Consider the following 27239-nt stretch of genomic DNA (forward strand, 5'->3'; position numbering starts at 1 on the left):
GAAGCTGCGCACCTGGATCCCTCATCAGACGTGGAAGAAACCAAGTCTTCTCCTCTACCCATTGACTTTCGTAAGGTCCTGGCTCTTTTCAGAGAGGTATACCCGGACCATTTTGTCTCTGCTACCCCCCGCTCTCCTCCATCTGAGTTTTCGCTGGGCATGCAGCCTGTTAAGTCAACGTATACTAAGCTCGTCTTTGCTAGGTCCTCTAAGAGAGCTTTAAGAATTTTAGGGGAGTGGTTGCAGTCTAAACAGCAACTAGGGAAGACTTCCTTTATGTTCCCACCTACTAAGCTCACTTCTAAAGCGGGCGTATGGTATGCCACAGGAGAGGAACCAGGCTTGGGAGTCCCTGCCTCTGCCCAGGCTGACTTCTCAAGTTTGGTCGACTCTCCTCGTAGAACAGCAATGAGGCGCTCTAAGGTTTGCTGGACCTTCTCCGATTTAGACCACTTCCTAAAGGGTGTATTTCGTGCCTTTGAGATGTTCAATTTTCTAGACTGGTGCCTGGGGGCCCTTAGCAAGAAGACCTCCCCTGCGGACAAGGACTCGGCCATGCTTTTAATGTCCTGCATGGATAAAGCAATTAGGGATGGATCTGGCGAGCTTGCTTCAATGTTTGTGTCAGGAGTTCTTAAGAAAAGGGAGCAACTTTGCACCTTTCTTTCTTCCAGCATCACACCTTGTCAAAGGTCTCAACTCCTTTTCGCTCCGCTTTCTAAGTTCTTGTTTCCCGAAGAGCTTATCAAGGACTTGTCTGCGGCCTTGATTCAGAAGGACACTCATAATCTTGTGGCCTCTTCAGCTCGTAAGACTAAGGTTGCTCCCTCAGTTCCCAGGACTTATCGCACCCCAGTGGCTGATACTCCTGCTACAAGGTTTATTCCGCCCTTTCGTGGTAGAGCCCCCAGCCGAGGAAGCTCCCGTCCAGACTCTTCCAGGAGCAAGTCTAGGAAAGGTCCCAAGACTTCAAAAGGCAAACACTGACTCTCCTCCTCTCCAGACAGCAGTAGGAGCCAGACTCAAGATCTTCTGGCAAGCTTGGGAAAAGAGAGGTGCAGACGCCCAGTCTGTCAGGTGGCTGAGGGAGGGTTACAGGATACCATTCTGCCGCAAACCCCCTCTGACCACTTCTCCCATCAACCTCTCTCCCAACTACAAGGAAAAGGACAAGAGGCTAGCGTTGCACCAGGAGGTGTCGCTCCTGTTACAGAAGAAGGCAGTGGTTATAGTCCGGGACCATCAATCCCCGGGCTTCTACAACCGTCTCTTTCTGGTGGCCAAGAAGACAGGAGGTTGGAGACCGGTGCTAGACGTCAGCGCGCTCAATGCTTATGTCACCAAGCAGACGTTCACTATGGAGACGACGAAGTCGGTCCTAGCAGCGGTCAGGCAGGAGGACTGGATGGTCTCGTTGGATCTGAAAGATGCTTACTTTCACGTTCCTATTCATCCAGACTCCCAACCTTTCCTGAGATTCGTTTTTGGAAAGGTTGTATACCAATTCCAAGCCCTGTGTTTTGGCCTAAGCACAGCTCCTATGGTGTTTACGCATCTGATGAGGAATATTGCAAAATTCCTCCACTTATCGGACATCAGAGCCTCCCTTTATTTAGACGACTGGCTGTTGAGAGCCTCCACGAGTCGTCGCTGTCTGGAGAGTCTCAACTGGACTTTGGACTTAATCAAGGAACTGGGTCTGTTAGTCAACTTAGAAAAGTCCCAGCTCATTCCCTCCCAATCCATTGTTTACCTGGGAATGGAGATTCGGAGTCAGGATTTTCGGGCTTTTCCATCGGCCCCAAGGATAAGCCAAGCCCTAGAGTGCATCCTGAGCATGCTGAAGAGGAGCAGTTGCTCGGTGAGACAGTGGATGAGTCTCACAGGGACCCTTTCATCGTTAGCCCTGTTCGTCGAGTTAGGGAGACTCCACCTCCGCCCTCTCCAATTCCATCTAGCAGCTCATTGGGACAAGGATTTGACGCTCGAAGCAGTCTCTATCCCGGTCACCAAAGAGATGAAGACCACTCTCTTGTGGTGGAAGACCAACCTCCTTCTCAGGGAGGGCCTATCGTTAGCGATTCAGACCCCCAATCTTCATCTCTTCTCGGATGCATCAGACTCGGGCTGGGGCGCGACCTTGAACGGACAGGAATGCTCGGGAACGTGAAAAAGGAACAGGAAACGCTCCACATCAACTGCAAGGAGCTACTGGCAGTTCATTTGGCCCTATTGAACTTCAAGTCCCTCCTGCTAGGCAAGGTGGTGGAGGTGAACTCCGACAACACCACAGCCTTGGCTTACATCTCCAAGCAGGGAGGGACCCATTCGAGGAGCCTGTACGAGATAGCAAGGGACCTCCTCATTTGGTCAAGAAGTCTAAACCTCACCCTAGTTACGAGGTTCATTCAGGGCAACATGAACGTCTCAGCAGATCGCCTAAGCAGAAAAGATCAGGTCATCCCCACGGAATGGACCCTTCACAAGAGCGTGTGCAACAGACTTTGGACCTTGTGGGGTCAGCCGACAATAGATCTGTTTGCCACCTCCATGACCAAGAGGCTTCCTTTGTACTGTTCCCCAGTTCCAGACCCAGCAGCAGTTCATGTGGATGCTTTTCTGCTGAATTGGTCCCATCTCGACCTTTACGCATTCCCACCGTTCAAGATCATAAACAAAGTCATTCAGAAGTTCATCTCGCACGAAGGGACACGGCTGACGCTGGTTGCTCCCCTTTGGCCTGCAAGAGAATGGTTCACAGAGGTACTACAATGGCTGGTCGACGTCCCCAGGACTCTCCCTCTAAGAGTGGACCTTCTACGTCAACCTCACGTAGACAAGTTGCACCCAAACCTCCACGCTCTTCGGCTGACTGCCTTCAGACTGTCGAAAGATTCGCTAGAGCTAGAGGCTTTTCGAAGGAGGCAGCCAGTGCGATTGCCAGAGCAAGGAGGGTATCCACTCGTAGAGTCTACCAATCCAAGTGGGAAGTCTTCCGGAGCTGGTGTAGAGCCAATGCAGTTTCCTCTACCAATACCTCTGTAACCCAAATAGCTGACTTCCTATTACATCTAAGGAATGAGAGATCCCTTTCAGCTCCTACGATTAAAGGGTACAGGAGTATGTTGGCTTCAGTTCTCCGCCACAGAGGTTTGGACCTTTCTTCCAACAAGGACCTTCAAGACATCCTTAAGTCTTTTGAGACTTCTAAAGAACGTCGTTTACCCACTCCAGGCTGGAATCTACACGTAGTCTTAAGGTTCCTTATGTCGCCTAGGTTCGAACCTCTCCAGTCAGCTTCCTTCAAGGACCTTACCCTCAAGACTCTTTTCCTCGTCTGCCTTGCAACAGCTAAAAGAGTCAGTGAGGTTCATGCCTTCAGCAAGAACATTGGGTTCACATCCGAATCTGCAACATGTTCTTTACAGCTCGGATTTTTAGCTAAGAATGAACTTCCTTCACGTCCTTGGCCTAGATCGTTTGAAATTCCTAGCCTTTCCAACATGGTAGGTAACGAGCTAGAAAGAGTTCTTTGCCCTGTCAGAGCTCTGAAATATTATCTTAAAAGGTCAAAACCTATTCGAGGACAGTCAGAAGCCTTATGGTGTGCAATCAAGAAACCTTCGATGCCCATGTCCAAAAACGGGGTTTCGTATTATATAAGGCTTCTGATTAGAGAAGCCCATTCTCACATGAAGGAGGAAGACCTTGCTTTGCTGAAGGTAAGGACCCACGAAGTGAGAGCCGTAGCCACTTCGATGGCCTTTAATAAGAACCGTTCTCTGCAGAGCATAATGGATGCAACTTATTGGAGGAGCAAGTCAGTGTTTGCATCATTTTATCTTAAAGATGTCCAGTCTCTTTACGAGAACTGCTACACCCTGGGACCATTCGTAGCAGCGAGTGCAGTAGTAGGTGAGGGCTCAGCCACTACATTCCCTTAATCCCATAACCTTTTTTAACCTTTCTCTTGAATGCTTTTATTGTTGTTTTTATGGGTTGTTACGGTAGGCTAAGAAGCCTTCCGCATCCTTTTGATTTGGCGGGTGGTCAATTCATTCTTGAGAAGCGCCTGGGTTAGAGGTTGTGTAGAGGTCCTTTAGTAGGGGTTGCAGCCCTATATACTTTAGCACCTTAGAGTTGATTCAGCCTCCTAAGAGGAACGCTGCGCTCAGTAAGGAAGACGAACTTAATAAAGGCAGAGTAACGGTTCAAGTCGACTTCCTTACCAGGTACTTATTATTTCATTGTTATTTTGAGATAACTGATTATATGAAATACGGGATACTTAGCTATCCTTTAGTCATGTGCACTGGTTTTCACCCACCCCCCTGGGTGTGAATCAGCTACATGATTATCGGGTAAGTTTAATATTGAAAAATGTTATTTTCATTAGTAAAATAAATTTTTGAATATACTTACCCGATAATCATGATTTAATTGACCCTCCCTTCCTCCCCATAGAGAACCAGTGGACCGAGGAAAAATTGAGGCGGTGTCAACAAGAAGTACTGTAGTACCTGGCCACAGGTGGCGCTGGTGAGTACACCCCCTTCTAGTATAGTGATAGCTGGCGTATCCCTCCCGTAGAATTCTGTCGGGCAACGGAGTTGACAGCTACATGATTATCGGGTAAGTATATTCAAAAATTTATTTTACTAATGAAAATAACATATCAAACACATGTTTCTACCTTAACCTTTTATTATTAACATGGTCAATAAAATGAGAGCTATGATTATACTATTAGTGTTTTTCTGAACTACTGAGTGGAAGGAAGCTCTTATAATATGTGCTATGATGACAAAACAAACAAAACAGGTTTATTTCATTAAAATCTTTAAATTTATTAATAGAGGTTTCCACCAATAGTAGCCTGTAAGGTATTCAAAATACAGTATAGTGGAACCTCTACATACGATTGTCTTTACATACGATTGTTCCAACATCCGAAGTAAAATTCCATCAAATTTTTGTCTCGACACCCGAAGTCATGCTCCAACATCCGATGTAGATCTTGTTTACGCCGGTAGATGGCAGCACGTAAGAGGGACGCCATTGAGCGTCGAGTGCTCTGTTCTCTGTTCTTGTGTGTATCGTGTGGTTGTGCTCTGTTCGGTCTGTTATTAACAGTGCTTATTTTCTTCCTTTTTCACATTTCCTTTTTGATTTTACCTAGAATCATGGTGCCTAAGAAGCCAAGTTTCAGTACAGGTAGTGGTGAGAAAAGGAAGAAGGCAATTCTTTCATTAGAATTGAAGCAAGAAATTATAGAAAAACATGAGAACAGTGTGCATGTGAGTGATATGGCTAAACAATATGGCCGGAAAAGGCCTACGATCTCGACGATCATCAAGCAGAAGGCAGCCATTAAAGCAGTCAAACCATCGAAGGGGAACACCATTATTACAAGACATTGTAGCAATACCCTGGAAGAGATAGAATGACTTTTGTTGATTGGGATAAAGGACAAAGAGATTGTTGGCAACGATCGTTTGTGAGAAGGGCCAGCGTGATGAACAGAAAGAAAGAAAAAAGTGAAGCAAAGAAAGCTAAGATAGCATTAACAAGCTCTTTTAAAAAAGTCCTCTCTCTTTTTCTGTTTCTCTCTAAATATAGCATTAACATGTTCTTTAGATAAAATCTCTCTCTCTCTCTTTCTCTCTCTTTCTTCTTCACTGTTTGAGTGTTAGAGACGTCTATTATTTTTTTTTCCGAGAGAGAGAGAGAGAGAGAGAGAGAGAGAGAGAGAGAGAGAGAGAGAGAGAGAGAGAGAGATTAAACAAAAATGTGTTTAGAGTACGTATGATTTTTAACAGCGTCAACGAGTTGAAAGACAATTAAATGTAACTAAGAAAGTAATAACAGCGAATCTGAATTCCTTCATTAACTAAAACAAATTTGTTCTGTAACTGACATACAAACCACGCTTTGTTCCGTAACCGAAATACAAACCACGCTATTTACATTGGGTTTACCTTTTAGCGCAGCTGAAATGGCGAGCCATTAGAATTTAACGAGGGTGTATTACCCCCGCACTAGTTAGCGGGGGGGGGGGGGTAGGGGAGTGGTAGCTAGCTACCCCTCCCCCCTCTCACACACAGATGAATGCTCACTTTAACTTTTGGCTCGGACTGTGACAGACATCTCTGTCTTGGTCCTCTCTTGGCAGCCATTGTTTGTTTTGTCTTTACTTGATCGCTTACTTTTCTTTTACTCAATATATATGTAAACATGTTTTCATGTTTGTATATATATTTGAGTATAGAAATCAGTTAAGTTTCCTTTTCAGAGTTGTGTGTGTAGTGTTCGATATCTACGTGGAGTCCTCGGCAGTTAGGCCTCCACGGCGTAATTTTATGGGTGGCGATCGAGTTTGACTTTGCTCTCTCTCTCTCTCTCTCTCTCTCTCTCTCTCTCTCTCTCTCTCTCTCGAGGTCGTTCACCCTTTTACTACGTGTTACTACGCCCTTGTAGCTTCCTTTCCGTGTGGGGGGGTTGCTACGCCGTACGTTTGTCTCAATTAGTTTATGAATCTAATTGTAGTTGTTAATTTTTCAGCTTGTAGAACGATTCCTTTCGAGGTTTTTGTTCTTTCTTTAGTGTTCATTCATTTTTAAATTACATAATTACATAGTTTCATAATTATAATTGTTATTTTTGGGCTCAAGCCATGGCGTCCTGATGGAAGGTTCCTTTTTGGTAGCTTCCTTGGGTATAAGACTACTAAGATATTCCCAGAGAATTTAACCACAGGTTATCACAGAATTCTAACTTCTGGAGCGAGTATCTCAAAGGTTTCCCTTTAAGACATCGTATATCAACAGGGGACGCATGTCTGAACGCGCCACATAGCTATCTTCACCCCGAACAGAGTTAATGCTTCGGTGTGTAAGGGCTGAGAATAGCTGGGAGCCGCTCCACAGCCAATCTCACTCGTGGCTACTACTGATACTCGAGACGTAAACAAACGGACGCCATTGCTCAAATGACGTCACGCCCGTCTTCATCCTTTGTTTAGTAGCTGCCCTACTTAGACGGATTTTCCCTGTGTTAACTTTATCATTTTGCATCTTCGTTATGTCGTTACCTTCAGCCTCGCCTTCTTCTGGAAAGTTGAGTACAAGGTTCCAGTATTGTTTAATTAAGCTCTGGCCGTAAAGTAAATATTACTTTCCGAGATAATTGCTGTGTTGTGGCAGAGCTGTGCCTCTACCGGACCCGCCATTTTATGGCGTCGTTGTTGTTATGCATGCCTTATTTAGTTAGCCACAACAACGTTTTCCGGCCTTATTTACTAATCGATTACATTAGTTTATTTAGTCTTCATAGCTAGGAACTTTTATATCGTGTTTAGACGCTTTTTATCGGTCATCGATTGACCTCATACCAGTCGGCTACTATAGCCCCCAGGCCAGGAGCCTACATACAAGTGTTCATGCATGATTTATTAGTGATCCTAGGCTAAGTTATGAAGATAGTGGCATTATTTTACAATACTTTTGACAGTGATGCAAATGTTTTCGCCTTCAGGGACCATATAGGGGATAGGCTAGTCAGTGACTCTTTCTAGCCTAACCTACTGGTAGGACCCCTATATGCTTCCTTCATCCCCTGCCTTGGCATTCCCTCTATTAGCCTTGATTCCTTTTCTGAGTAAAGGGATCAATTGTCTAATAGAGTATATATCGCCTCTCTGTCCTCCCTAAGGGAATGAACCTCCCTTAGGGTTGCGTCCGAGAGTGAGGTTAGGCTAGCCCTACCTCTATGGCTAGGATCGTCTATGACTTTCTTGCGATAGCGATATGTCTTCTTCCTTTCCTAGTTCAGGACTTTTAGCCCTGCTCTAGGTTGGGTTAGGAAGGTTTCTCTGTTCCATGCTGAAACTGTACTCATGCACCGTTTTAGCCGATCTGCCTGATCTTAGGTTAGGGAGTGTCCTCCCTTTCCCTAGTGGCCGCTCTGGTACAGAAACCCTTCCTTGGAAGACTTCTCTCTTCTCCCTCCCCACCTATCTCTTGTATAGCCTAGCCTATGCTTAGGTTAGTCTATACCCATCTGTCCCCTGTCCTACAACTCCTCCCTAGGGTGGAATAGTAGGGCTACCCGAGCTTCCATGTGCAGTCCGCTCTGGTACATATACCTTCATAGTGTCCTATGGGGTTAGTTGCTAGAATAGTTCTGCATATGGGAGTCTCCCCCCCCTTTGGGTGTCCCCTAGCCCTCCCTTGGGCTACCTTGCTCCCGGTCCTCAGTGACCCCTGCTCCTGGATGTTAGAGCCTGCCTCTATCATGGGTACACCCTCTCAGGGGAGGGGGGGATGTCCGGAGTCCATGACGGTACTTCCTGCATTCCTTCCCTCCCCTCTGTCTCTCTCCCTATCCGGGTGCCGGTCTCTTGCCGCCTCTATTGTCGGCAATACCTGCCTCCTACCTTGGTGACTCTCCCTAACCTTGCCGCCAGCCCCCCGTGTACCGAGGGACTGCCGGCTGCCGCCGGCTACTACCGGTGGCTCTCCTCCTCCTAGCTTGTCGTCCGCTCGCCGGTCGGCCGCCGGAATGCCGGCATCTACTGCCGGAAACCCGGTACAGCTTTAACCATCCTTATCCCAGTCACCAATCCGGCATCCTCCGACTGCCGGAGCCGCCGCTCCCTGCCGGCGTGCCGCCGTTGTGCCGGCGGCCGCCAACCTGGTTTATGACTGACTTTAAACATTGTCTGTCCTAATGCCAGAATCTCTGCTGGAGCGAACTCCGGCATGCCGGCGGCTTTCCGGATACCCCCGGAGGCGTCAAGAATACTTGCACCCCCTTCTTATAGCTATCATATGACAATGATAGCCCTATATCGCAAACAGATAGACTGTTTCTACTATTAAGATCAGTACCTTGGTACTGTTCTGTTAGTGATCATGCTGTCTCTTTGCATTCTTCTAAATTCCAGCATGCTGCGTGCATCTTAGCACGGCTGGTTGCCAGAAGCAGTTACCTTAAAAAGAGGACTTCTAGCCCCTAGCTTGGGACCGAATGATCTCGGTCCCAATCTTGCCCTTGGGTTTTTTCCACGGAATTCCAATATACTATGGAACTCTAAGGAATTATATCCGGTGCCTTCGGTCACTCGGATTATCCAGGGACCAAGCTTATGGTAACCAGCCGGGCGAGATGCATGGAGTATGTTCTCCTTTACTATTTCAATCTCTATGCATCACACCCTTCATTAAGTTAAAATTAATATTTAATATTAACTTAGTTTAAGAGCCATTCTTATGACTCCCCCATACTCATTTTCTCTTTCTTCCACAGGAGGAGCAGATGAAGTGTGATTTCGCCTTCTGCGCTGTGAAACGCCCGCAGTTTTACGGGCATACGGCTTGCAGGACTCACGCCCCTTGTGCAGACAAGAAAGGGGATTTGAAGTTTTGGAATCCACTGAACTGTACGGTCTGTCAGGCTCACCTAGTTGAAGCCTTCCATAACCCTCCCTCAGCGGAGATCAGAGACATTTCTCGTGAAAAGCTGCGCAAGTGGGTGCGTGGCTTCCAGAAAAATGCTACCGGACCTTACCTGGCCACCGAAGAACTGAGGTCACTTTTGTTCCCTAAGGCCTCCCCTGATTCAGTGGTACCCAAAGACGTGATCCCCACTGTCCAAATTACGGTGGAACCTGATGTAGTCATGGCTCAGTCCATGCACGAGTGCCGTTTGGATTCCGAATATGACGAACAGATTTCGGATGTCTCGGAAGACACGGAGAAAACGCTTATGGCTCAAGGAGCCGAAGATGACGAAGACAAGGTGGAATACGCCGAGTCGGAGCAAGAGGTCGCTCCTCCGTCCATCCCCCCTCCTACTCCTACACCGACGGAAGTGTCTATTCCGTCTACCTCCTCGACCCCGGATCCTTCTTCTTCCACTCTAGAATTGATCCGACTGATTAGAGCCGTCATGGACGACAGGCTGAAGGAGAACCAGGAGTCCATCAGGTCTATGATAGGATCCAGAGAACCGAAGAGGATTTCGGTCAAGGATCTCCCCGCTTGCTCACATGCCAACCCGTGGAGGTATGCTGAGCATATGGTTATCGCGACCGGCAGGATCTTCGTCAGTGATAAGATCGGCACGGTCCCTTTGGAAGACGTGGAGTTCTTCCCAAACTTTGAGGCCTACCCGGACTGTTACGTCCGGCTTCGTTCCGAACCTGTCTCGAAGGAAGAGACCGAACCTAAGAAAGAGATAGTGTTCGATCTCGCAAAGGCCCAGGCTATGCTAGCCGCCGCATTCAAGAGTAGAGGCTTTACCTGCTCTAAGCTTCCGGCCCTGAGCAAGAAGCACCCTACTTATGTTGCACCTGAAACTGCGGTTCTTCCATTCTTGGAAAAGGCCTTAGCTGCATGCATTAAAGCTGCGGATGAAGGGAAACCCTGCCCTGCATTGGAGGAGTGCAGACCCTTCTCCATAGTGACCCCCCCTGACGCTCGACACTGGAAAGATGTCCAACATACTTTCGTCGTGGGAAGGCTCGATCCTGACGTCGCCGGACGTCAGTTTAATGAAGACCTCCCTAAGCTCAACGATCACCTCCTTCGTCGGGAACAAGATACGAAGGAGAGGCTTGCAGCATCCCTATCTCATCAAGTCCAACTCGAAGTTATGGCCTGTGACACCAGAGTACCAGACCACTACATGGTACTCTCCAAATCCCACTTGTTAACCGTAATGAAGGACTTGTACCACTTCATAAAGGCTCGAAGAGCCTGTCGTGAATTCGTGTTTGCTGGTGCCACCGTAAAACACGAACCCCGGAGGCTGATTTCCTCCAACATCTGGGGAAAACACCTCTTTCCTTCTGACCTTGTGAAGGAAATCACTGACAGAGCCGCCACGGAGAATAGGAACCTTCTCCACAAGTGGGGCATGTCCAGAAAAAGGAAACCCTCTCAGGACGACGGACCTCAACCTAAGAGGAAATCCCAAAAGCCAAAACCCCAGCAACGTCAGCAAAGACGTCAGTTTCCGGGACCCGCTACCTCCCAAGTGGTTGCCCAACCACAACAGACCTTTCAATTGGTCCCCCAACCGGTGTTGTCACAGTCACCGGTCTTCACCCCTGCCTTTGAGCAACAGTCAACTACCTTTCGTGCCAAAGGTAGAGGCTCATTCAGGGGTGCAAGCAAAGACGCCTCTCGCCGTCCCTCCAGAGGTAGAGGAGGAAAGGGAGCTAGCGGCCGAGGCAGCAAGCCCTCGGGACACCAGAAGCAATGAAGTGCTTCCGGTGGGAGGAAGACTCCGCCAATTCCAGGATCGTTGGACCTTCGATCCCTGGGCGCACAGCATCGTCAAGAAGGGTCTAGGCTGGAGTTGGACTCAACCACCCCCAATCTTCCAGCAATTCTTCCAACAATCAACCCCCCTTCTGGAAGAATATGTTCTAGACCTCTTGAACAAGAAGGTGATAAGGAAGGTAAAGTCCACCAGGTTCCAAGGGAGACTGTTTTGTGTCCCCAAGAAGGACTCAGACAAACTCAGAGTCATTCTGGACTTATCCCCCCTCAACAAGTTCATAGCGAACGACAAATTCAAGATGCTGACGCTTCAACAAATAAGGACCCTTCTGCCTCGAGGTTCCTACACGGTCTCCATAGACCTGGCGGATGCCTACTGGCATGTTCCAATGAACCATCACGCTTCCTCCTACCTAGGATTTCGACTCCAAAGGAAAAGCTACGCCTTCCGGGCCATGCCCTTCGGCCTCAACGTGGCCCCTCGGATCTTCACAAAACTGGCGGATGCCATAGTACAACAACTCCGCCTCCGAAACGTCCAGGTGATGGCCTACCTCGACGACTGGCTAGTCTGGGCTCCATCGCCCGAAGAGTGTGCAAAATCTTGCAACGAAGTTACCCAGTACCTAGAACACCTGGGATTCAAGATCAACAAGAAAAAATCTCGCCTCTCTCCAGCTCAGAAGTTTCAGTGGTTGGGAATCCACTGGAACCTTCAGTCACACCGCCTTTCCATCCCCCAGAAGAAAAGGAAGGAAATAGCAGGGTCTGTCAAGCGACTACTGAAATCCAAACGCATTTCAAGACGACAGCAGGAACGAGTTCTAGGCTCTCTACAATTCGCCTCAGTGACAAACCCAGTGCTTCGCGCACAGCTAAAGGATGCCGCGGGAGTCTGGAGACGTTCGGCATCCATCGCTCGAAGAGACCTCAAGAGACGGCTTCCAAACAGACTGCGACGTCTCCTAAAGCCGTGGTCGGAAGAAAAGGCCCTGAAAAGGTCCATTCCTCTCCAACACCCTCCTCCATCACTCAACATCCACACGGATGCTTCACTGGAAGGTTGGGGAGGTCACTCCCACCAAAAACAGGCTCAAGGCACCTGGTCTCCCCTGTTCAAGACGTTCCACATAAACATCTTGGAGGCCATGGCGGTCCTTCTAACACTGAAGAAGTTATCCCCGCCGCCCTCGATCCACATCCGTCTAACCCTAGACAACTCGGTGGTAGTTCGTTGTCTCAATCGCCAAGGCTCAAGATCGCCCCAGATAAATCAGGTGCTTCTCCCAATCTTCCGTCTGGCAGAGAAGAAGAAGTGGCACCTGTCTGCAGTTCACCTACAAGGATTCCGCAATGTGACAGCGGATGCTCTATCTCGGACAAACCCGATAGAGTCGGAATGGTCTCTAGACGCAAGATCGTTCTCCTTCATCTCTCACCAAGTCCCAGAACTTCAGATAGATCTCTTTGCAACGAGCGACAACAATCAACTTCCTCTGTATGTGGCCCCGTACGAGGACCCCAAAGCAGAAGCAGTGGATGCCATGTCACTGGACTGGAACAGATGGTCCAAGATCTACCTGTTCCCCCCCACCAACCTTCTGTTGAAAGTCCTCTCCAAACTGAGAACCTTCAAAGGGACAGCGGCCCTAGTGGCTCCCAAGTGGCCCCGGAGCAACTGGTACCCCCCTGGTCCTGGAGCTGCAGCCCAAGCTGATCCCTCTCCCGGGCCCAGTTCTCTCTCAACAAGTACAGAAGTCGACTGTCTTCGCTTCATCATCGAAAATCAAGGACCTTCATCTCATGATTTTCTCTCCCTAGCCGCAAAGAAGAGGTTTGGGATCTCGAAGAAAAGTCTGGACTTCCTAGAGGAATACAAGACCGAATCCACGAGACGGCAATATGAATCATCCTGGAGGAAATGGGTCTCCTTTGTCAAGACAAAAAATCCTAAAGAAATCACGATTGATTTCTGCATATCCTTCTTTATTCACCTTCATGGACAGGGATTAGCAGCCAATACGATATCAACCTGCAAATCAGCCTTGACTAGACCAATTCTATATGCTTTCCAAATTGATCTGTCCAACGACTTCTTCAACAAACTACCGAAAGCATGTGCTCGCCTACGCCCAGCACCCCCACCGAAACCGATCTCCTGGTCACTAGACAAGGTACTCCATTTCGCCTCCAACTTGGACAATGATTTATGGCCTCTCAAGGATCTGACTCAGAAAGTTATATTTCTATTTGCTCTCGCTTCAGGAGCTCTAGTCAGCGAAATAGTGGCATTATCAAGAGAAGAGGGACACATCCTGTTTACCGATACAGGAGAAGTTACCCTCTCCCCTGATCCGACGTTTCTCGCCAAAAATGAATTACCCACCAAAAGATGGGGCCCTTGGAGAATATGCCCCCTGAAGGAGGATGCCCCTCTATGTCCAGTAGAGAGCCTCAAGGTCTATCTTCGCAGAACTTCAAACTTTGGAGGAGGCCAACTCTTCAAAGGAGAAACATCGGGCAGCGACCTGTCACTGAAACAATTAAGAGCGAAAATCACCTACTTCATTCGCAGAGCGGATCCGAACAGTACACCCGCTGGTCATGATCCTAGAAAAGTGGCATCATCTCTGAATTTCTTTCAGAGCATGGACTTTGAAAGCCTTAAAAACTTCACGGGCTGGAAGTCCTCGCGAGTTTTCTTTAAACATGCGAAACAAGTGCACGAAGTCAAACATTTTGTGGTAGCTGCAGGTAGTGTTATGAAACCTGCACCTAACTCTGCGTAGAACAGTGAGTTACTTGGGACTCTAACTCTTCGGGTGCCTATGTTGACCCTCGAGCGATTCATAGTGATGTCGAAAAACACTTAGTGCTTTTATAACTGTTCTTATCCCAGGTGAAATGTCATAGTGTCACACAAGTGCCGCATGCCCTGAGCATGATGTGTTTTTAATCAAAGACTTGCGTTCCTCGAGAACGAGTACCTACTAATAATCTTGAAATTCCTTTTCAGATTCAAGAGCAAGCCTTTATTTCTATGTACATTATAATTACTGTAAATGAACTTTACTTATTGCTGTAAATTAATCAATTTCTGCATTTGTGAAATAAAATTTCTATTTTATTACTTGTGCGTCTCAATCAGCTCCTACTTACTATGAAATACATACCTGTCATAGTTTTATTTATTCCCCCTTTCCTTATGGTTATGAAGAAATTAGGATGCTTAATCTTAAATTATATTCACTCTGATTAAGTAAGGTTCCAACACGAATACTTACTTTTGATACCCGGGAGATGAACTCAATACACAGTGCCCAACCACCACTGGTCTAATCTCAGAATGTTCCTATACAAATACCAAACATTCAGCTTCATCTCTAAGTTCTTCAAGTTCTTCTATCAGAATGAATAGCCCTTCAATACCACTTTGACGTTGGCATAGCCCATGGGAACTTCACTGCCAAGGGGGGCAGGATACTTCTTCCCTATGGTTCTTATCAAAGATTACTATGCTGTTTTGTCAATGCCTTGGCACTTAATACTAGGGGAAAATCTACCACGATACATTGATTCTCTGGTACTCTTCCATCAGGACGCCATGGCTTGAGCCCAAAAAACGGATTTTGAGCGAAGCGAAAAATCTATTTTTGGGTGAGATAGCCATGGCGTCCTGATGGACCCTCCCTACTACTTCGTCCAGTTTTGTTCCCACCCTGTGCTACTGTATCATGGTGATGGGCAGCAACTGGCTTCAGGATGAAGACGGGCGTGACGTCATTTGAGCAATGGCGTCCGTTTGTTTACGTCTCGAGTATCAGTAGTAGCCACGAGTGAGATTTGCTGTGGAGCGGCTCCCAGCTATTCTCAGCCCTTACACACCGAAGCATTAACTCTGTTCGGGGTGAAGATAGCTATGTGGCGCGTTCAGACATGCGTCCCCTGTTGATATACGATGTCTTAAAGGGAAACCTTTGAGATACTCGCTCCAGAAGTTAGAATTCTGTGATAACCTGTGGTTAAATTCTCTGGGAATATCTTAGTAGTCTTATACCCAAGGAAGCTACCAAAAAGGAACCTTCCATCAGGACGCCATGGCTATCTCACCCAAAAATAGATTTTTCGCTTCGCTCAAAATCCGTTAATTCTGTTTTGGTTACAGCTCTCCTTCTGTGAGTGTGAGTGGTTGTGAGGGCACGTGCCTGTTGTGTAATTCTTGTTTCCTTTCCCTCGGGATTCCTCTTCGGAGCCTTCCCGGGGGAATGAATGTGTACTAATGATTTTTGTTTTTTTTTACAGTTACCGATCTAGTTCGTTTCTGTGATATGGCAACGGTGTGAGCTGTCTGGTTGAGGCCTGGGGATTCGGCTGTTGCTGCCTCCCCCCTTGGATTTTCGTCAGGGGCGTGTCTCCTTCTACTGGAAGTACTCCCGTGACGACGGACAGCTCTCCAGTTCATTTTAGAACTCTCAGGAGGCTTGCCTCCTTGGGCGGGTAACTTTCCTTTCGAGGGAAGTTTTTTTCCTGTCCAGGCTTGAGTTTTTCTCCTTTTGGGGGTTCTTCTCTTGCCTTTTTTTCGTGCGACTATGCTCTTGGTGCTGAGCGGTCACACCTGCAGTTTCGCTCAAGGGGCTGGGCAACTGCAGGAGCCCCTCTTCGGAGGATTGCTCCTTTTAGGTCACTGGCTGACCAGTCTCTTCTACGAAGTGTTTCTCTTTCGTTCGCGAGAGAGTACACTCACAGAGACTCCTCTTCGGAGGATTCTTCTGCTGCTGTTGCTGTTGGCCTCCTTCGCCGTAAGGCCCACCGTCCGCCTCATCGTAAGGGCCTCTCATCTCCCTATAAGGGTGCTAAGAGGTGCCTTTTTGAATCTCCGTTTGCAGCCTACAACTACTTCTTGATCTTCCGCTTTGGTGCAGATGGACAGCAGTCTGATCTCGTCTTCCGACGGGCAACGGTCTTCCCGATGGACAACGGTCTTCCAACGGACATCAGTCTCCCGGCGGACAGGCAACGGTCTAATGATGGACATCTGTCTCCCGACGGACAACGTTCCCTTCGGGGCAAAGGGTTGCCTCCCACAGGGGTTCTTCCCTTGCGTGTCAGGGTTCCCCTGCGCGCCCTTCTGCTGTGTTCTCTCCTGCTCCTGCTCAGTGTTGGCGCACAGGCGCTCTCCTGCTCATCAGCGCTTCCTGATCGCTAGCGCTCTCCTTTCGCCAGCTCTCTCCTGTTCGTCAGCGCTCTCATGATGATCATCCTTGCTGTTCCTGTTGGTTCCTGTTACGCGCCCTGTACGCCCACGTTCGCCCTCGCATTCTAGAACTTCGGTTCAGGCCTGGGTCAAGGACTCTTCTTCTATGCGCAGGCTTCCACGCGTTGCCTTCTGCTCGTCAGCGATCATCAGCTCGCCAGCGATCACCAGCTCGCCAGCGATCACCTGCTCGCCCGCGTTCACCTGCTCGCCAGCGCGCACAGGCGATTTTAGTATCGCCTATTCAACATCGTTCTACACGTCAGCGATCACCTGTCTCTCGGCGATCTCCGGATCGCCCGCGTGTGTTACAGCCGGCACGCCAACGTTCTCCAACGCTTCTGAAGGAACATGGTTCGCCAGCTACTATACTCTATCGGATCCTTTAAGGCGAACAAGGCTGGGTTTGGGCCGGGAGCGGCGATGCCATATCAAATATTACCATCACGTTGTATGGTGTATGGAGGCAGCATAAGTTAAAAAAATGTAAATATAATTAATTAATAATAAATATTCGCGATTATTAAATGCCCTCGTAATTTCTTTACTTTTAATAACAATAAAATTACACGTTTCTTCTTAAACGTGGCAGAAAAATTTTACAGCGCTGCCACATCCTTCTCAGGCGTTAAGCTGACCTCAGGGTATGAATATGTCAAACAGCGTGTGTCTCCATAAAGACGGCTCAACCAAAACAGTCAGTCATTAAGGAGTCTGTCGCCCTACCAAGAACATGGAAGGAAGTCCTCGTTATACAGATAAAAAAATTTTACATATTTATAATATAAAAGATGTGCAGAAATAAATCTCTATAATCCTGGCATTCTTGTGTATCGTTATCAGTATAACATTCATGACTCAAAACTATCATCTATTTGTTTTGATAAATCCTTACAAAGACTATGAAACACAAATTGATATTTTCATCAGGTATGACACTCAAGCAAAAGTATTTTATATTTTAAAGATAAAAACGTGCCAAACCTAAAACAAAACATTCAAAGTAAATTACAAAGCTAGAACAAAGTCCATAGAAAGAAGGCATGAGAATATAAAAAGAAAGTGTATGGGATACTCTTAACGAAGATAATTGGGCGTCTATACTACGTATAGATAATATATTTAATTGTTGTCGATAATTCTGTGTAACCCATGTATCTTTATGACACTACTTCAGTTTACCTGCCTAAATTTACACAGGATCTCTCTCTCTCTCTCTCTCTCTCTCTCTCTCTCTCTCTCTCTCTCTCTCTCTCTCTCACACACACACACACACACACACACACACACACACACACACACACACACACACACACACATATATATATATATATATATATATATATATATATATATATATATATATATATATATATATATATATATATATATATATATAAAACAAATGGTAGAGCCTCCACGAGATGGAATTTGTGAGTGTAGGTAGATAAATTCACACATACGAGTTGATTAGAGAATGCGGAAACTCAGTAGTATGGGATAATCCCTAGAAAGGTCCAGTATATTGCCCCAGGAGACATTCGAGCGCAGGGATTAAAAGGGTAAACAGGAGCGGTAGGCCTTTAAACACTCCAGAGAAGGACATTTGGCAACGTAGGAGACAACGCCCGGATTGCCATGAAGGAGCCGATAGAGTATAGCTCGCCATCGCACGATCGCCCACCGGGGCATGCTGCTCGCCATCGCGCGATCGCCCACCTGCGCATGCTGCTCGCTATCGCGCGATCGCCCACCTGCGCATGCTGCTCGCTATCGCGCGATCGCCCACCTGCGCATGCTGCTCGCCATCGCGCGACCGCCCACCTGCGCATGCTGCTCGCCATCGCGCGACCGCCCACCTGCGCATGCTGCTCGCCATCGCGCGACCGCCCACCTGCGCATGCTGCTCGCCATCGCGCGACCGCCCACCTGCGCATGCTGCTCGCCATCGCGCGACCGCCCACCTGCGCATGCTGCTCGCCATCGCGCGACCGCCCACCTGCGCATGCTGCTCGCCATCGCGCGACCGCCCACCTGCGCATGCTGCTCGCCATCGCGCGACCGCCCACCTGCGCATGCTGCTCGCCATCGCGCGACCGCCCACCTGCGCATGCTGCTCGCCATCGCGCGACCGCCCACCTGCGCATGCTGCTCGCCATCGCGCGACCGCCCACCTGCGCATGCTGCTCGCCATCGCGCGACCGCCCACCTGCGCATGCTGCTCGCCATCGCGCGACCGCCCACCTGCGCATGCTGCTCGCCATCGCGCGACCGCCCACCTGCGCATGCTGCTCGCCATCGCGCGACCGCCCACCTGCGCATGCTGCCCGCCATCGCGCGACCGCCCACCTGCGCATGCTGCTCGCCATCGCGCGACCGCCCACCTGCGCATGCTGCCCGCCATCGCGCGACCGCCCACCTGCGCATGCTGCTCGCCATCGCGCGACCGCCCTCCTGCGCATGCTGCCCGCCATCGCGCGATCGCCCACCTGCGCATGCTGCTCGCCATCGCGCGATCGCCCACCTGCGCATGCTGCCCGCCATCGCGCGATCGCCCAGCTGCGCATGCTGCTCGCCATCGCGCGATCGCCCACCTGCGCATGCTGCTCACCATCGCTCGCCAACGCGTCGACATGTCACAACGTGCCATCGCCAACCTGCGCGTTAGCGCTCACCAGCTCACCACCGATCGCCTGTTGATCCATATCGCCAGCGGTCTTCCTCGCCTACGTGGCAGCGCGTTTCCTTGCCATCGCACTAACGCTTGCGTTCACCGCCTCGGACTCGCGCTCATTCACCTACCCACCCTCGCGACCGCTCGCCTGCCCACCCTCGCGACCGCTCGGCCGCGCGACCGTTCGCCCGCGCGACCGTTCGCCCGCATGACTGCGCGACTGCTTGCCTGCGCGATCATTCGCCCGCGCCCCCACACGCCCATGTGCCTGCACGTAAACGCTCATGCGCGTCCGCGCACATGCTCTCCTATGTTCGCCCGCGTGCGGACGGACGGTATTCCGTCGCGCGAACCGACGGTGTTCCGTCGCGCGAACCGACGGTGTTCCGTCGCGCGAACCGACGGTGTTCCGTCGCGCGAACCGACGGTGTTCCGTCGCGCGAACCGACGGTGTTCCGTCGCGCGAACCGACGGTGTTCCGTCGCGCGAACCGACGGTGTTCCGTCGCGCGAACCGACGGTGTTCCGTCGCGCGAACCGACGGTGTTCCGTCGCGCGAACCGACGGTGTTCCGTCGCGCGAACCGACGGTGTTCCGTCGCGCGAACCGACGGTGTTCCGTCGCGCGAACCGACGGTGTTCCGTCGCGCGAACCGACGGTGTTCCGTCGCGCGAACCGACGGTGTTCCGTCGCGCGAACCGACGGTGTTCCGTCGCGCGAACCGACGGGGTTCCGTCGCGCGAACCGACGGGGTTCCGTCGCGCGAACCGACGGGGTTCCGTCGCGCGAACCGACGGGGTTCCGTCGCGCGAACCGACGGGGTTCCGTCGCGCGAACCGACGGGGTTCCGTCGCGCGAACCGACGGGGTTCCGTCGCGCGAACCGACGGGGTTCCGTCGCGCGAACCGACGGGGTTCCGTCGCGCGAACCGACGGGGTTCCGTCGCGCGAACCGACGGGGTTCCGTCGCGCGAACCGACGGGGTTCCGTCGCGCGAACCGACGGGGTTCCGTCGCGCGAACCGACGGGGTTCCGTCGCGCGAACCGACGGGGTTCCGTCGCGCGAACCGACGGGGTTCCGTCGCGCGAACCGACGGGGTTCCGTCGCGCGAACCGACGGGGTTCCGTCGCGCGAACCGACGGGGTTCCGTCGCGCGAACCGACGGGGTTCCGTCGCGCGAACCGACGGGGTTCCGTCGCGCGAACCGACGGGGTTCCGTCGCGCGAACCGACGGGGTTCCGTCGCGCGAACCGACGGGGTTCCGTCGCGCGAACCGACGGGGTTCCGTCGCGCGAACCGACGGGGTTCCGTCGCGCGAACCGACGGGGTTCCGTCGCGCGAACCGACGGGGTTCCGTCGCGCGAACCGACGGGGTTCCGTCGCGCGAACCGACGGGGTTCCGTCGCGCGAACCGACGGGGTTCCGTCGCGCGAACCGACGGGGTTCCGTCCCGCGAACCGACGGGGTTCCGTCCCGCGAACCGACGGGGTTCCGTCCCGCGAACCGACGGGGTTCCGTCCCGCGAACCGACGGGGTTCCGTCGCGCGAACCGACGGGGTTCCGTCGCGCGAACCGACGGGGTTCCGTCGCGCGAACCGACGGGGTTCCGTCGCGCGAACCGACGGGGTTCCGTCGCGCGAACCGACGGGGTTCCGTCGCGCGAACCGACGGGGTTCCGTCGCGCGAACCGACGGGGTTCCGTCGCGCGAACCGACGGGGTTCCGTCGCGCGAACCGACGGGGTTCCGTCGCGCGAACCGACGGGGTTCCGTCGCGCGAACCGACGGGGTTCCGTCGCGCGAACCGACGGGGTTCCGTCGCGCGAACCGACGGGGTTCCGTCGCGCGAACCGACGGGGTTCCGTCGCGCGAACCGACGGGGTTCCGTCGCGCGAACCGACGGGGTTCCGTCGCGCGAACCGACGGGGTTCCGTCGCGCGAACCGACGGGGTTCCGTCGCGCGAACCGACGGGGTTCCGTCGCGCGAACCGACGGGGTTCCGTCGCGCGAACCGACGGGGTTCCGTCGCGCGAACCGACGGGGTTCCGTCGCGCGAACCGACGGGGTTCCGTCGCGCGAACCGACGGGGTTCCGTCGCGCGAACCGACGGGGTTCCGTCGCGCGAACCGACGGGGTTCCGTCGCGCGAACCGACGGGGTTCCGTCGCGCGAACCGACGGGGTTCCGTCGCGCGAACCGACAGTGTTTCTTCGCACAAACGTCGGCTTAATTCTTGCAGTATCCATTGCTCGTCTATGGGTTATCGCTCGCCGACCACCAGCTCTCGCCCTTCCTACCACGCTCGCCCTCCTTCTGCGCTCCTTCGCTCACCTTCGTTTGCGCTCCTGCGTGACCGCGCATGGGCGCTTCCACGTTCGCCCACACGCAAATCTTTGAATTACCATCGCGCTAGCTCCAGGGCGATTGCGACCACGATTCCCATTGGGGTTTTCGCAGCATGGCCAGCCTGGCGAGTCCTTCTGGAGCGTATTTCCAGAACACGGCCTCACCCCGTAAACGCAGAGCATGACCCTTGCAAGAATAGGAAGAAACTTCAGGGAGGTCTGAGCAACACTCCTCTTTCCAGAACCTGGGTTAGCCCTTCCCCGTCATTCCCTGGAAGGATTTTTGGCGGGCGGCTTTCTGCTCGAGATTTCTCCATCGGCCAAGGAGTGACTGCTTACCCCTTCCTCTGGGGCTTTACCAGGTCCTTTCCCTCCTCGGTTACGGCCCGAGGTTTGGTTCAAGGAAGCTACAGGAAGATCATGGGTATTTTCCTCCTCTCGGGCTCAGGCACCTTGGCCTTTCGTCGTTAAGTATCTAACTTTGCTACAAGCTCGATGTTGTACCATCGGGACGCGCTGACTGAGGGCTTCCTTCGGGTGTCTCATCTGTGGAGGTCGTCAACCTCAGACACCCTTCCATCCTTGAGAAGAGTTTGTTTGTGGCTAAGGACAGAGACTTAGACAGCGGCTGTGCGGAGGAAATCGACTTCCGTTTTCACTCCTCCAAGGCGCTTTCTTCCAGACTCTGCAGGGCTCCAGCGCCCTTTTCTTTCAACCACGTCGGCCTAAGTTATCAGCTACGACAACTGGGACAAGGTGTCCAATTGCAGTTTCCTCCTGTCAGGAACAGATGGCACCGGAGCCTCCCCCGGGGGGGCATAGTCCTAAAAGGAGCGGCAGAATTCACTAACTCTAGGATTGCAGGTTTCTCGCTGGGAGGATGCTTAAGGTTACTCATCCGGATGACAGCTTCCCGATGCCCATTCCCGCACAATCTCTGTGATCAGCCAAGGATATCGCGCCTGCCGTCTCTGTCAGCGAATTCAGTGTCTCTGAACCTCTATGCCATAGCGTCGGCAAGAGTTGCCCGGTTGGGCAGAATGATCCATACCTTAGGCGAAGGTCCTCCATAGGATCATCGACGGCTTCACCCCCGGCCTCTTCAGTCAATCCTTTCTTGTAAGGAAGGATCTGAGAGGGGAGTTCCGTAGTCGACCTCTCAGCCCTGATCAAGTTTGTCGAACAACGTCGGCCAGCGTAGAACAGCAGAATCGATCAGACTGGTAACGAGGCGACAGGACTCCTTAAACCCTGAATCGGAAGGACGGGTACTTTCAGTTTCCATTCCATCCATCTTCCAGGGAGCTCGTCGAATTCAGCCTAGACTGCAAGTATTCCTGCTTATGATGCAGTGTGGCTATCCCGCCGTGGCATAGCAGGTTTTCTTCCCCAGAGAACTCTCCCTGCTTTCCTCATGGCCGCTCAGGTGCAGGCTTCAGCCTCCTCTGCTTTTTGGAGGGCTGGTCAACTCCGGTAGGCTCGGGTTCGACCTTCTTCAGCGCCGGGACAAGCTTCCGGATGCTTACCATGAGTGTGGGTTCATGGTATTTTGCTTGGAGCCTTCTCTTCTTCTGCCTCAACATCTGGAGTATCTGGCCATGATATTGAGTCAACGGCCTTACCACGTTGGAAACCCCGCTTCTCGTCCGTCCAGCGAGGTTAAGCAACGTCGGTTCTGGTCGGTACTTGGATGGGTGACCACCTGGGGACGCCAGATTCTGTTGCGACATCCTCCGAGCCTTCCTTTCAGTTGACTGTGGCAAGACTGAGGAGAGTCGCAGTACCTGTTCTCAGTCAAGCAGAGCTTTCAGCCCTACCTTGGAACGTTTCCTAGTTCTCCTTTCCTCATTGACCCGTCTATAGTCCGAACGGTTGCCTCAGGATAAGTTCCATGTGGGGCGGTCCAAGTTCCGGTGGCTTCAGGCAACGTTTAACCGGACTTCCTGGCCCCTATGGGACCAGCGGAAGTATTAGACCTGCAATGGGTGTTGACCTATGGAACCTCTTGATGTTAGTGGATATTCTCGTTCTTTACCCACATTCCTGATGCTGTTCTCGGACTCATCAAAGGAAAGGGGGGGGTGGGGGGCATGTTCCGGTCCAGGCCTATGGTCAAGACCTGAAGGATACCTCTCCATCATTCAGGCAGACTTAGGGGCTGTGGTGTGGCCCCTCTACAGATCCTACAGCTCCTGCCGAGTCGCCCCGTGCGCGTCGACTTATGATTCTGGCGTGTTCTAACCAGCAGGGGACGCATTTTCACACCTTCATATCTTGCAGTAGAGATACCGGGATGATTGAGATTCTCTCAATACCACCATCGGCTCGCTCATTCCAGGCAGAGGAATGTTCTCTCCGACTATCCGAGCAGAGCCTCTTAGAGAGAGTGTACCTGGGGGTCTTTGACCTTGAGTAACCAGCGAGTCCTGGTCTAGGGGACCTGATCGCGACAGCTTGGAACCTCAAGCTTCCGCTGTTCTTCCCCCCAGTCTCAGACCCCGAGACTCTGGCAAGATGCATTCCGGTGATGGTGGGACAACTTCGACGCCTGCGTCTTCCCTCCTTTTTGTCTGTGGACAATGGGTCTCGACAAGACCAGGTTGTCTGTCAACCTTTCAATGGGAGAGCTCCACTGGGACTATGCGCAGAACGATTTCTGGACCCTCTGCTTCCCCTAACAGAACTCCCGGGAGAGCTTCTACCACGGCGCAGACTACTCAAACAACCACACTGCGACATCTCTCCCGAACCGGGGCGTCGCTTCGGCTTCATGCCTGGAGACATTACGCCTCCTCCTCAAGAAGAGACAACCTGCTACAGTCGCGGTACGGAGGTCGTGTCATCTGCGATAGTCATCCGCAGGGGTCTTCCAGGCAAAGTGAAGAGTCTTCGGTGGTTGGTGCCGTGGGAGATATACCTCTTCCCTTGAGGCCTCTTCGCCAGCAATAACGGTCTTATTGCCTTTCGGGGGGAGGAAACTCCTTTCCACTCTCGGCAATGAAGCCTGTCGCTCGGCCTTTCCCTGACCTTCAGGCTTAAAGGAATAACTTTTTCCTGGCCGCTGGATCTTTCCTCGCTCATGCGAAGCTACGATCGTCCCTGCCCTAGTCGGAGGAAGACTTCCAACTTGGAGCATGGCTCGGACTTTTAGTCCTTTAAGAGATCTTCTCAAGACCCTTTACGACAGGCCTCGGATTGTATTCCGCCTTGGGTCTCCTGCTCACTCTGGCCACGGCCAGTGTGTAAGCAATCTTCTTGGTCTCGTACGACTCCGCCCTTTCTTAGGAAGAGGAGAAGGCAACATTCAGGTTCGCTCCTGAGTTGTTGGCCAGACTCAGAATCTGGGGGTCCCGGCCCTTCGGTCCAATTCCTTCAAGATTTCGAGTCTCCATTCTGTATCTGATGTCCCAAGACCTTCTCTTTCTTGCCAGTAAAGGAATCGAGAGGTTAGCTTTGGGAACAGCTGCAGTTTGTCCTCAGTTGCAGCCGATTTGGGAGCACAAGGAGGACACGGGAGAGAGTCACCAGTGTATACCTCTTCAGCCCGGACTCAAGGACATTCATCTCGACCTGTCTCCAGACCCTCCCCCGTCACGTCGCCCTAAAGCACGATGTTGGATGCATCGCAACGTCCATCGGCTTCGAGTAATACTACTCTTGTGACGCAGTTGCTACAAGCTGGAGTCTGGAAGCGTCTAATGACCTTCGCAGCCCGCTTCCTGCAGGGCGTGACCCACAAGAGTCTCGATACGTTTTCTATCGCTCTGTGGTGGCTACACAACAGCTGGTCTAACCTCAGGCTCCTTTTTGGACAGGTAGCAGAAGGTTGAGGGCATTGTTATCAGGTTTTAGTCTGCATGAACGAAAGAAGTATGTCTGGCCCTTATTTCTTTCTTCATCATCCCCTCTATGGGGAAGCAGCATCCTGGTCTCTGCATAGCTGACCTCGAACCTCTGCAGGTAAACCATGCTTCCTTGTGTTCCGAGTATTGAGTCAATACTGTCGCGTCCCCCATACCCTGACGAGGTGGTATTGGGAACGTCCTAACCCAGAGTTCCTTCTGGAACTCCAGGTCAACTGCCTAGGACGGGTCACACTTCTTCCTTCACACACAAGCTTATGTAGGCCACACGGTTCCTTGCGGAGCAAGGAACTTGTGAGGTGCAGGGACTCCTTTTCTCGAGTGCGACTCACTCGGATTCTGAGTCCCCGGGTAAAGCCAAAGCCATTATGGCTGGGGACTTTCCACCCTACCTAATGGGTAAGTCACCCAATGTAAATAGCGTGGTTTGTATTTCGGTTACGGAACAAATGACAAATTCGAAGATAATTTGTATTTTTCCTAACCATACAAACCTTAGCTATTTAGACATATTTGCCCGCCAGCCCTGTCCCCCAAGACAAGTCCTACCTCTAAGTAAAAGTGAGCATTCATCTGTTTGTGAGAGGGGGGAGGGGTAGCCAGCTACCACTCCCCTACTCCCCCTGCTAAGCTAGCTACCACTCCCCTACTCCCCCCCGCTAACTAGCGCGGGGGTAATACACCCTCGTTAAATTCTAATGGCTCGCCATTTCAGCTGCGCTAAAAGGTAAACCCAATGTAAGTAGCTAAGGTTTGTATGGTTAGGAAAAATACAAATTATCTTTGAATTTGTCATATTTAATAGGGGTATTACTTTCGGCGTAGCTGAAATGACGAGCCATTAAAATTTAACGAGGATTTACTACCCACACCGCTAGTTAGCGGGGGTAGGGGAGGGTAGCTTGCTACCCCCTCCCCCCCCTCACAGACACCTGTGCTTGAGCTCACTTTGCTCTCGGCTCGGATGGTAGACGGATGTGTCCTCTCTCATCCTCGCCTCTCTCTTGGCAGCCATTAATGCTTTTTTGCTTTTTCTTTGACAGGTTTGTGTGTGAAGTTGGCCTCTGCGATTATGCGCACCTGTCCTAGATTACCCGATCGCCCGTGCGGAACATTCATGTCGGCGGTCGAGACAGACCTTCACACCGTTGGCCTCTACAAACCCTAACACCCTTTGGCCTTACTGTAGAGGCCAACGGTGTGATAGTAATAATAAGTGTGGTGAGTGTAGGGAGTGATCTACCTCCCAGTGGGAGAGGTTTTCTCGGCGACGTAAGAAGAAGTCCAGGTGGGATATTTCTCCTTCGAAGGTTTCTTTGAAAGGAGAAAAACCCAATGACTCTTCTTCCGTTGCACAAACCTCCTCCGAAGCTCCCACTCGATCGGTCTCTTTCGAGAGATAGTCGAGTGGTAGCGTAGACCGTGGTTCTCTTTTCCAAACTCGGGGTTCGAGAGATGGCGTTGCCTCCCCTAGCGAGGCAGCTCCACCTCTCCCCCCGGGGAGGATGTGTCATTAACCGATTTATTTCAGCTTTGGTCTTCCTTGGGGCTCAAGGGTTCGCCCTCCAAGGAAGCTCTCCTTGACATCATCCGATTGGGTGCCGCTGTTAAGCAATCGCCGACTTTGGCAGAGGTTGATCCTCTGTCAGTTGTCGACATTATGGTGTCAGAGGTATCCAATGCGGTATCTCCTAATACCTCTGCCTCTTCACATCCCGCAGTAGCTGAAGGCTTAGTTTCTCCCGTTCCTGCTCAACTAACGAGGGAGAAACTAAGTCCAACAGTCTCTCCTGCCGGTGTTTCTCCCCCTCGGGGGAGTTCA

The 27239-nt window shown here is 51.4% G+C and overlaps 1 protein-coding gene and 1 pseudogene across 3 annotated transcripts in view; both read left to right on the forward strand.

The window, feature by feature from the left end:
- Positions 1 to 27239, forward strand: part of LOC137629557 (uro-adherence factor A-like) — a 110928-nt gene that overhangs the window by 4940 nt on the left and 78749 nt on the right. The window lies entirely within an intron of this gene.
- Positions 23163 to 23281, forward strand: LOC137629881 (5S ribosomal RNA; annotated as a pseudogene).

The sequence above is a fragment of the Palaemon carinicauda genome, chromosome 37 (assembly GCF_036898095.1).
Source record: "Palaemon carinicauda isolate YSFRI2023 chromosome 37, ASM3689809v2, whole genome shotgun sequence".
Classification (NCBI taxonomy): Eukaryota; Metazoa; Arthropoda; class Malacostraca; order Decapoda; family Palaemonidae; genus Palaemon; species Palaemon carinicauda.